The following is a 9,866-nucleotide window of genomic DNA, read 5'->3' on the forward strand; positions in this document are numbered from 1 at the left end:
CTGCAGGCATGGCCCCTGCAGCTCCCAATGGCCACCGTTCGCTGTTCCCAGCCAATGGGAGCGGTGGGAAGCAGCAGCCAGCACGTCTCCGTTGAAGCTGGGCTACTTGAGCTGGGCAGGAAATATTTTTCCCTTCTTGTGAATTTTTGAGATTTTGAAAATGTTTCCCCTCCTGAATTGGAATGAAAAATCAAAATCTCAAATTTTTTTGTGAACTGAAAATCCAGATTTTGTAGCAATTAATCAAAATGTTTTTTTATTTCAACCTTTTAAAAAACTATAACTACCATACATATTTATACACAAAGTTATTCCAAACCAGAAAACCAGAATTTTTAATTTCAACATCAAAATTGTGTTTAAAAAAATTTAGTAGAGAAATATGTTCAAACTGGCCCTTTCCGACAAAAAAGTTTTGTTTTTGCTTAATGAGCATTTTCTAATTTAAAAGCAGTTAATCAAAAAATTCCCAGCCACCTCTGCTGTTTACATCTGCTGAGGATCTGGCCCATAATGGAGCTAAGTGGATGTAAGTGCAATCGGAGTATCAAGAATAAGTCTCCATTTCTGATTTTATTAGTTCTCTCCACACAGTAGTTGCACACTCTAAGATATTTTTCCTAATTTCCCTCATGGCCAGCCTTTTTGAAGCTTCAGTGTGTGACGTGTTGTTCACAAGTCTACCATCTCATTGAATAGCTCTGAGGCATTTTCTCTTTATACTCTTTGGAGTTTTATGTTCTTGTGTTATGTTCCCTCTTTATCTCCTATGTTTCTAATGAAAAGAATCCTCATATCCCTGTCCTTTTATCATACCTCCATTATGAAAAAAAGCCTATTCAATCCATCTAGGTCAGATGATCTACTTAACTGGTGTTGAAATAAATGAACGGATAGATATGGGCTTCATTCAGGCCCTTCTTTCATCTGGGAATATTGTCATGTACAGTGCATATTTTGACCATTTTGTTACGATAGCTAGTACAAAGAGGGCGAAAACAATGTAATGAGAAAATTCAAAATTGTTATAATTTTCCAGGGTTTGAGAGTGGCTGATTTTTCATTTTGATTTGTTTTTCTGTTTTTAAAAATGTTCAAAAATGATAGGAAAATAATACAGGATTTCAGCCATTTTGAAAAGAAAAAGGAAAGAGGAAAAGGAAAAAACAATATATAGTAATAAAAAATTAAGCCAATCAATGTAGATAAATCTATTCTTTTTCCCAAGAATTTTGAAAACTCAGGCCCACCTATACCAGGAAGAACCAGCCTCTCTAGCAAAGGGAGAATCTCTGTTAGGAATATAACACTAATGACACAACAGATGAGCAGCTCTGACTGTATCGACCTGAAGGTAGTTGCTCACACATACACACTAAGCAGTTAATTAAAATATGCATATAATTTAGCCAATCATAAGAAGCACAGTCGTAAATCTCTCTGAAGTATGGAGTCACTCATATATCCCAGATAATTCATTTTTCATAAAAATATGAATAAATAGCTAAATTATATCTTCACTGCTTTGAAATGTAGGGACCCCTGACTAGCCCTCCTCTTGTTTGCAGGGAGACTTGCACATGGTGACAGAGGAGAGGACAGCTGACACTGCAGCAGTGGCTGCAGCTCCCTCAAACAGCAGTAGCCCTAACAGACCAGGAGAGAGGAGAAAGGCAAACCTGTTGCCTTCCTATTCCAACCCAAAATTGTCTGTGGCAGTATTGGGAGGAACCACCTGCCTACATACACACCAAAGAGGGAGACAGCAGGAAGTCAGCAGGCTCCCTTCTATCACAAAAAAAGGAACCTGGAAGTGTCTGAGGAGGAGAAACATCTCCCAGCTCAGGAATGGCAAGGAGATATGGGGGGACTGGGAAGGAGCACTTGTGACCACCCTCACCCCCCACCTCCTGAGGAAAGCAGCCAGGGAAGCGGGGGAGGGGGGTGAAAATCATCATCCCTTCCCCTCACAAAAAAAATAACAGCAGAGCTGAGGCAGCACTCCAGGAAGCTCAGCAGGCCAGTAACTGGCCCCACCTTAAACCCAGAGCTTCCCCTCTGTTTGCTGCTGTAGAGACCAGGCCACTGAGAAGAAGTGCAGAGGAGAAATGATTTATGGAAACCCCATCGCAGGCCCTTTAGGGTGAGGAGCAGACTAACCAAGTCTCCCAGGATATCAGGGAGTTTTGCAAACGAAAAACTCCCAACTTTTGATTTCATAATGGAACCCATGCCTGCTGTGTGATCTACTGTACTTGAAAACATACAGAAAGCTTTGTAGCTTAAGTACATCACACCTCTCTAGTACCTGAAATTGTTTGCTCTCAGAATGAAAAGAATCAGGTGGACTGTTAAAGTTGAGAACCCAGTTCTACAAACATCACATAGAACGAAAAAGCAGACAATTTGTTTCTACAGATCAGCATTTGGCAAGTCTCGCCTGAAAATCTTGATGAACGAGGGAACCCTGCCACACCATGTAGTTTTACATATTTTTCAGTACCTGCCTTTAGTAGATCGAGCATGGGCATCTTCTGTTTGCCAAAGGTGGAAAGAAGTTTTTCATATCCCTCACTTGTGGAGGAAGTTTGAATTTGAGCTTAACCAACCAGCTACTTCTTTTTTAAAGTCCACTCACCCTGATCTCATTCAGCAAATTATCCAGAGACATGCTATCGTCTGCAGTATGTCAGCTTCAAGGTTGATAGTAGTACTGAGTCTGCAGAAGCTGCCTGCGACATCCTTTCTCAATTGGTGAATTGTTCCATCAAGACATTAGGTTTGATTTCATCAGTGAAGCCAAGTTTTATTAATGTCGCCAAGGCTCGTTTTGCATCAGCGCTGACAGTAGTTTTTGTAAACTCCAAGGCATTATCATCCATCAAAACTGATGACACACTAGTTGATGATCCGTTCTTGTTTCTAATAATAATGCTACTCTAAAACTGCTAAAAATGAGCAGCTGTCCTCGTGTGTCACCTGCTGGAATTATTTGTGCTGATGACCAGTGTCATGCCCTTAGGCAACTGGCTTGGAATTATTACAAAGTAAGTGATGAACTGCTGCTGGCCCCCCTGCATGAGAAACATGTTGACCTTGAACGTCTTTGCATAGATGTTGTGAGTGAAAATCAAGGACAAATTGAATTTCATACAATTAAAAGCAAAGTTGGGATGCACTTGTTAAGCACTCCCCTAAAGTCAATTTTGTGATCTACTTCTTTTTATACAAAGAGGAATTTGATACATTTTTCAAAGAGAAAACTCCTGTTACATGCCTTTACTTGGTCATGCAGTAAGCAAAGCCATGCCAGGTCATACTGGAATGAACTGCCCCAGGTTGATCGAATTGGTGGTGTGTGCTAATGGACTTCAGCCACTGAATGATGAACTCATTTGCACTGCTGAATGCTGTAAGAACCTAACAGCCATGGGACTTAGTGAATGTGAGGTTACCTGCAGAGATTTTATTGAGTTTGTAAAGATGCGTGAAGCCATTGCTTTCTATTATGGAGGAAGTACTAATTCCAGATAATGATTACAACCTGGATCAAATTCATTCTGAAATCTCCAAACACCGTGGAAGAATGTGGTTCCCTGTTATGAGGCTACCTGGTAAACTAGCTACAGAAAATATTAATATGGTCAAAACTGGATCAAGGTGTTGCTTTCCATGCAAATAGGGACTTAAAATTTTCAATTTCCTAAGTTTAATGAACTGCACAGAAGCAAAAGCAAAGCGCTCAAGTGTGGCAATGCTAGATTAAATTAGAAAATAGAATATAGGATACTTAACAGTGGACACTTTGAAAGGATGTCTGTGGGTTAGAGGTGTTTCTTCCTCCAATTAAATTAAGCACTTTCATTTGGCTTCTGTTTAATTAAATTGTTACATTAAACACCGTTAGTACAAGGTTTTTCATGTGGTCTATACTGTTAGTCTCGCTGGTGTGGTTAAAGGGACTGTGAAGCTTGCCTGCTTCATGGGGAGTTAAATGACTCCTGGAACGTACAGGTAAATTGCATTATTTGCAATGTTACTTTCTCCAGTGGTTCACTAATAATATTTTTTGTTGAACACGTAGAACAAATACTTTGTATCATAATAGCAATCTGAAATAGTCATCATCATGTTTCCATTACGCCTCTGGCGTTTAGGGCAGCAACAAAGCTCCTCCACGCCTGTCTATTTCTGGGAAGTCTGTCAGTGGTTCCCCAGCTGTGCCCCAGGTTTTTCAGCTCAGCGTCCACAGCTCTTTGCCATGTTGTTTTTGGGTGGCCTTGTTTTCGCTTTCCTTCAAGTGTCCATCTTAATTTTATTCTGGTGATGGAACCGATTTCCAGCCGAAGCACATGGCCAATCATCTCCAACGCCTTCTGGCAATGAAGGTGCTCATATCCTCTTGGCTGCACTGTGTCAATAGATCTTGGTTTGAGATTGTTCTGGGTCAAAAGATACAGACGATTTTTCTGAGGCAGGTTGTATGGAATGAAGACAGTTTGGCCATGTCAGACTTTCTCATTCCCCAGCATACTGTACTATAAAGTAGTGTTGAAAGTACACAGCTCTGATAAATCTTGAGTTTGGTTTTGGTGTTGTATTTTGATGATTTCCAGCAATCTGAAATCAGTGTAGCTAATTAAATCTATTTTCATGTGCTTGTACACGTGTCTGAATATTGTGGCAAATTAAGAGTTTATGCCACAATAAAGAAAAAGCTTTTGATTTCACTTGCACTCTGTGCTACATTTTTACTCTATCAGTAAGTTATACCATAAAGGCAGTGTTGTATAGTTCATTGTTTTCTCTTCCTATGATAGAAGTATGCAGGTACAGTAGGGGGAAGGATGTAATTGGAGTGTACCACTTGGCTCCAATTATTTCCCTTCCCTGGCATAAAATTAAAAGCTTTGAGCAACCCAAGGCTTTTCCCGTGCTAGGGGCCCAACTAGCTTCAGTCTGCCCTAGGAATTGTGGGAGCCTCAGGTATGTCTTGCAGAACTCTGCCGTAACCACTAAATCCTCCTATAGTGCGTGTTGAGTATAGTGAGCTGTTTTTGTTAAGTTAGCAAGACTTGCAACCTAAATGGGAGTGTTGCCTGAATAAGGACTGCAGGATTGACTTCTTGTTGCACGTCAGCACTAAGGAATTCCTGGGGAGAAGGCAATCTTACTTTTAATTGGAATGAGGTAAAGGTTGTTAGTACAAAGTAGTACATGTATTTATTTTTTGTGACCTACTTTGTACACTAATGTAAATTGTAGTGCATTCATATAAAATGCATTTGCAATGCCTTTCATACCATAGTTGGTCTATTACCTGCTGGTAGCAACAAATTACAGATTTTGTTATCAACATTTTTAGGGTTAGAAAAGTTGCTTTTTTGAAATGTTTTGGGGTTTTTTTTAATTTTTTTTTTTTTTTTTTTTTTTTTGCTTTTCCTTTTTCTCAATCTCTTTCCCGTTTTTCCATAATCATCCTTTTTTACCCCTTTCCATTTTGCACCCATAAAGGGCGGGGGAGAAATGAAAGGGAGAAACAAGGGGAAGAAGGGGGTAGAAAACAAAAAAACTCAAGTATCTTCCCTATTTTCTAATTTCATCAAAAAACAGATTCAGGAGAAAAAAACCCTTTCCCCCCATGAAAATCCCAATTTAGGAAAAACAGCCATTTTTCAACAGCAAAAATAATTTCAGTTGAAAAATTACAACCCGCTCTAATGGAAATAATACTTGGCTGTGCCGCAGGACCTGGTCTCTGAGAAGCCTCTCTTTGTTCCTTTTCTTGCAGGGCTTTGCCACCCCAGTCTGAACCTGAAGCCCTTAGTTCCCTATGGTGAAATTCCTCCTTGCTCAGACAGCCAGCACAAAGCCTATGCATCACTTAAGCTCCACCACCTGGGGCAGTGAACATTGAGTTTTTTAGTGGCTGGCTTTTGGACATATAGCTGCACTAGCTGCTTAAAAGCTCCGGGCTTTCTTGCTAATGCTGATCCACTCAGAGTCTTTCCTCACACCCCTCCTCCACAATGCAGCGATTTTCCACAGGCTTCTATGATGAGGAGACTCAACCACATATTTACTGAATTTGGCTTGGGCTTGATTTTGCTCTAAGATTTTAAAAAAATGTCAGCTTTATAAATAGTGTTTATAGCTGTTAGCACAATGTTATTAAATAACCATGTTGCATTGGCTCTTGTGAATTTATGTGTGAAAAGCAAATGAGGCTGGGACATTAGGTTTAATAATCTTATTTATCACTGATCTTGATAAACTCTTCTGATCAAATTTTCGTCACTTTAATTCATTGAGAATTAAGATAACCAGTTCATTATATTGAACACCAAAATAAATCAAATGGGAGCGCCGTCAAAAAAATATTTTTTCTTTCACCATTTTATTAACAGTTTTAGCTTATATGCTTAAGAAGCAAGTTAGTATTGATTGGCTGACAAGGCTTGAAACCATAACAATACTTTGTGCTTTATTACTGTACCGTGTATCTCTTCATCCAAGGATTTCAAAACATGTTACCAATATTAATTAATATTACCAATCACTCCCATGAAAATGGTAGATATTCTACCAGTTTTACAGCTAAGTACACTGAGGTCATGTCTAGACTACAAAATTAAGCCAACCTCACTTACATTGGCATACAGTCACTGTAGTAATTATATCACTTGTGAGTGTCTATACTTTGCTTGTGGTGTTGGCGGTGTGCGTCCTCTCCAGGAGTGCTTGAATCGATTGTAATGTCAATGTGGGGCATTGTGGGACAGCTCCTGAAAGCCAGTAACAGTCAACGTGAGTAACACAGTGTCTACACTGACACTGCATCAACCTAATTATATCAACCTTGCCGCCATTCATGGAGGTGGAGTTATTAAGTTCAGGGCCATCTCCAGCGTTTTTGCTGCCCCAAAGAGCAAAAAAAAAAAAAAGCTGCGATTGGCGGCACTTCGGCGGCAGCTCCACCGTGCCACTTTATTCTTCGGCGGCAATTCGGCGGCGGGTCCTCCCCTCCAAGAGGGACTGAGGAACCCGCCGCCGAATTGCCACCGAAGAGCCGGACATGCAGCCCCCTTTCCGTTGGCCGCCCCAAGCATGTCGGCAGGAGCAAAATTTAAGCATAGACACTTCCATAGTTAGGTTGACGTAAGCTGCCTTGCGTAGACCTAACTCTGTAGTGTAGACCAGACCTTAGGCACAGAAAAGTGAAATGACCCAGGGTCATAGAGTAAGTCAGTGGCAAAACTGGGAATAGAACTCAAGGGACTTATTCTCCCACCACCAAAATACTCTGCAGAGATATCAACCTGAGCTGATTTTAGCCTCATCAATGTAAAAAGAGCTTGGGGGCATGACTCAAGCTATGGAGGGGAATCTTCAAATTGTGCCCCCCTCCCCCCAGCAGGCACCAGTCGTCTCTAGCAGAAGCGCCTAGCCCAGACATGGACAAACTACCGCCCGCGGGCCAGATGTGGCCCGCGGGACCATCCTGCCGGGCCTCTGAGCTCCCAGCTGGGGAGCCTAGTCCCCGGCCCCTCCCCTGCTGTCCCCCCTTCCCCTGGTAAGGGGGGAGGGAGCAGGGGGGTTGGGTAAGGGAGCGGGGAGTCCTGGGGGGCAGTCAGGGAGGAGGGGGGCGGTTGGATGGGGCAGAAGTTCTGGAGGGGCGGTCAGGGGATGGGGAACAGGGAGGGTTGGGAGTGGGAGTCCCGGGGGGGTCTGTCGGAGGGCAGGGATGTGGATAGGGGTCAGGAGGGCAGTCAGGGAGTGGGGAGGGGGGGTAAGGGGGTGGGATCCCGGGGGGCAGTTAGGGGCAGGGGGTCCCGGGAGGGGGCGGTCAGGGGACAAGGAGCAGGGGGGGTTGGATGGGTTGGGGGTTCTGAGGGGGGTGGGAAGTGGGAGGGTGCGGATGGGGGCGGGGGCCAGGCTGTTTGGGGAGGCACAGCCTTCCCTATCCGGCCCCTCATACAGTTGCGCAACCCCAATGTGACCCTCGAGCCAAAAAGTTTGCCAACCCCTGCCCTAGCCCCACCACCCTGCTGCAGGGCAGAAGTCCTAAGTCTCCCTTTCCCCCCCCCCCCCTTCAGTCTACTAGGCAGAGGGGGACTCCAAGAGCCTAAAAGAGCCTCATGTGGCTCATGAGCCGCAGTTTGGCCACCCCTGGACTAATATAAAAGATCATATTATGTCAACTTTATTGAACCAAAGTGCTTCAACTTTATCAAAACGAAGTGCTTCAATAATGTCATTTATATGTTTCCAAAACCTTTTTTTTTTTTTTTTGAATTTTTGTTTCATGGAACATTTTGACTTTTTGTTCTTTTTTTCTCTCTAATGGCCATCGTTGCAAACTCACCCAGCTTTGGATCCACCGCTCTGCATCCTGTGTAGTCATTTATACCATGGCAAAATCAGTGCAAAGTGTCCGTACACAGTTACCACCAACGAAAGTGAGAGGAGAATTAAAAAAGCAGTAAAAACGTACTTTGAGTTGGGATTTTCAAAAGATCCTAAGGGATTTATGTGCCCAAATCTCATTTAAATTCAATGGGATCTTGGTGCTATGTTGAAAGTCCCAGACTTAATCAGTGAAGTAAGTTGTGTACACTCACAGACAGCAGATCTGTTGAGTAAAAAGATGTAATTTTTACATAATCCCTTTTCACTGCAGTTACACTTTAATGTCAGTTATTAAAAATTATGAGTTGGATAATTAAACCTGTATTTATAAAAAACAAAAGAGCAAAAATAATGAATCCAATAACAGTATTACTAATTGCACCATTTCTAGTTTTCAGGAATCACAGGTTGAGAAAAGGTGAAGCAAATTTTACACCCACACAAGATTAAATATACCAGGAAATGTATTATTACAGCTTTCCACTCATCCTGAAAGCTGTAATGGTAAAATCTGCATGGCTAAAAAGTGGAAAATTTAGTAATTTATTCTACTAATGTATAGTATAGGATTTCTATCTAGGACAAGGTCTCCGAGATGATGTAGTAATACAAACAATAAATAACAATAAAAGGAAAAGGTTACTTTTTTTCCTTTTGTTCAGTCAGAGAAAAGTCAGAATATATTATCTTTGCTTTCCACATAAATATCCCCACATAACTCTCATTTTAAGCACTCTGTACCAGGGATCAGCGGACCACTTTTTGAAAGTGAAGGTCAACCTGGAGCTCAGCACACACCAAACTAAACCTGAAACTTTTGGAAGATTTAGATCAATCCCCTCAACCAGGTTTAAAATCTTCTGTCCCCCAAGAGGTCTCCCACAAACCTCTTCTCACATTTTGCCAAAGTGCAGACACCACCAAGATACCAACCTAAAGCATCTTGCATTGTGCTGACGTTCTATAATGGTCCCACCTTTCTAAAGCATAGCAGACAAAGGAATCATAGAAATGTATGGCTGAAAGGGACCTGAAGAAGTCGTCAAGTCCAGCCTCCAGCACTAGGGTAACCAGATGTCCCAATTTTATGGGGACAGTCCCAATATTCAGGGCTTTTTCTTATATAAGCGCCTATTACCCACCACCTCGTCCCGATTTTTCACACTTGCTATCTGGTCACCCTACCCAGCGCTGAGGCTGGACGAAGTAGTGAAGTCCTGAAACATTGTGTATTGTGCTGGGTGTGTCAAGTAATTTACTATATGTAGGGCAGATAATCTACATAAACATTTCACTAGGGTACTGTCAGGGCTGATTCCCCACTCTGGCACTTCGAGTGCAGAAGGTGGGGGCCCACAAGGATTCTAAAAATTAATACTGGCCGCTCCAGGGTTGTCTTAAATTCCCAAGGTTACAGCTTTTCTCTGACCTTGGATGGGTAGATGCTGCCACCACCA

General features: G+C 42.2%; 1 pseudogene; it reads left to right on the forward strand.

Annotated features, from left to right (window-relative positions):
• The first annotated feature begins 2,329 nt into the window (after positions 1-2,329).
• LOC135895528 (F-box/LRR-repeat protein 21-like) lies at positions 2,330-3,682 on the forward strand (annotated as a pseudogene).
• Positions 3,683-9,866: the final 6,184 nt, after the last annotated feature.

This window comes from Emys orbicularis, chromosome 1 (genome assembly GCF_028017835.1).
Source record: "Emys orbicularis isolate rEmyOrb1 chromosome 1, rEmyOrb1.hap1, whole genome shotgun sequence".
Taxonomy (NCBI): Eukaryota; Metazoa; Chordata; order Testudines; family Emydidae; genus Emys; species Emys orbicularis.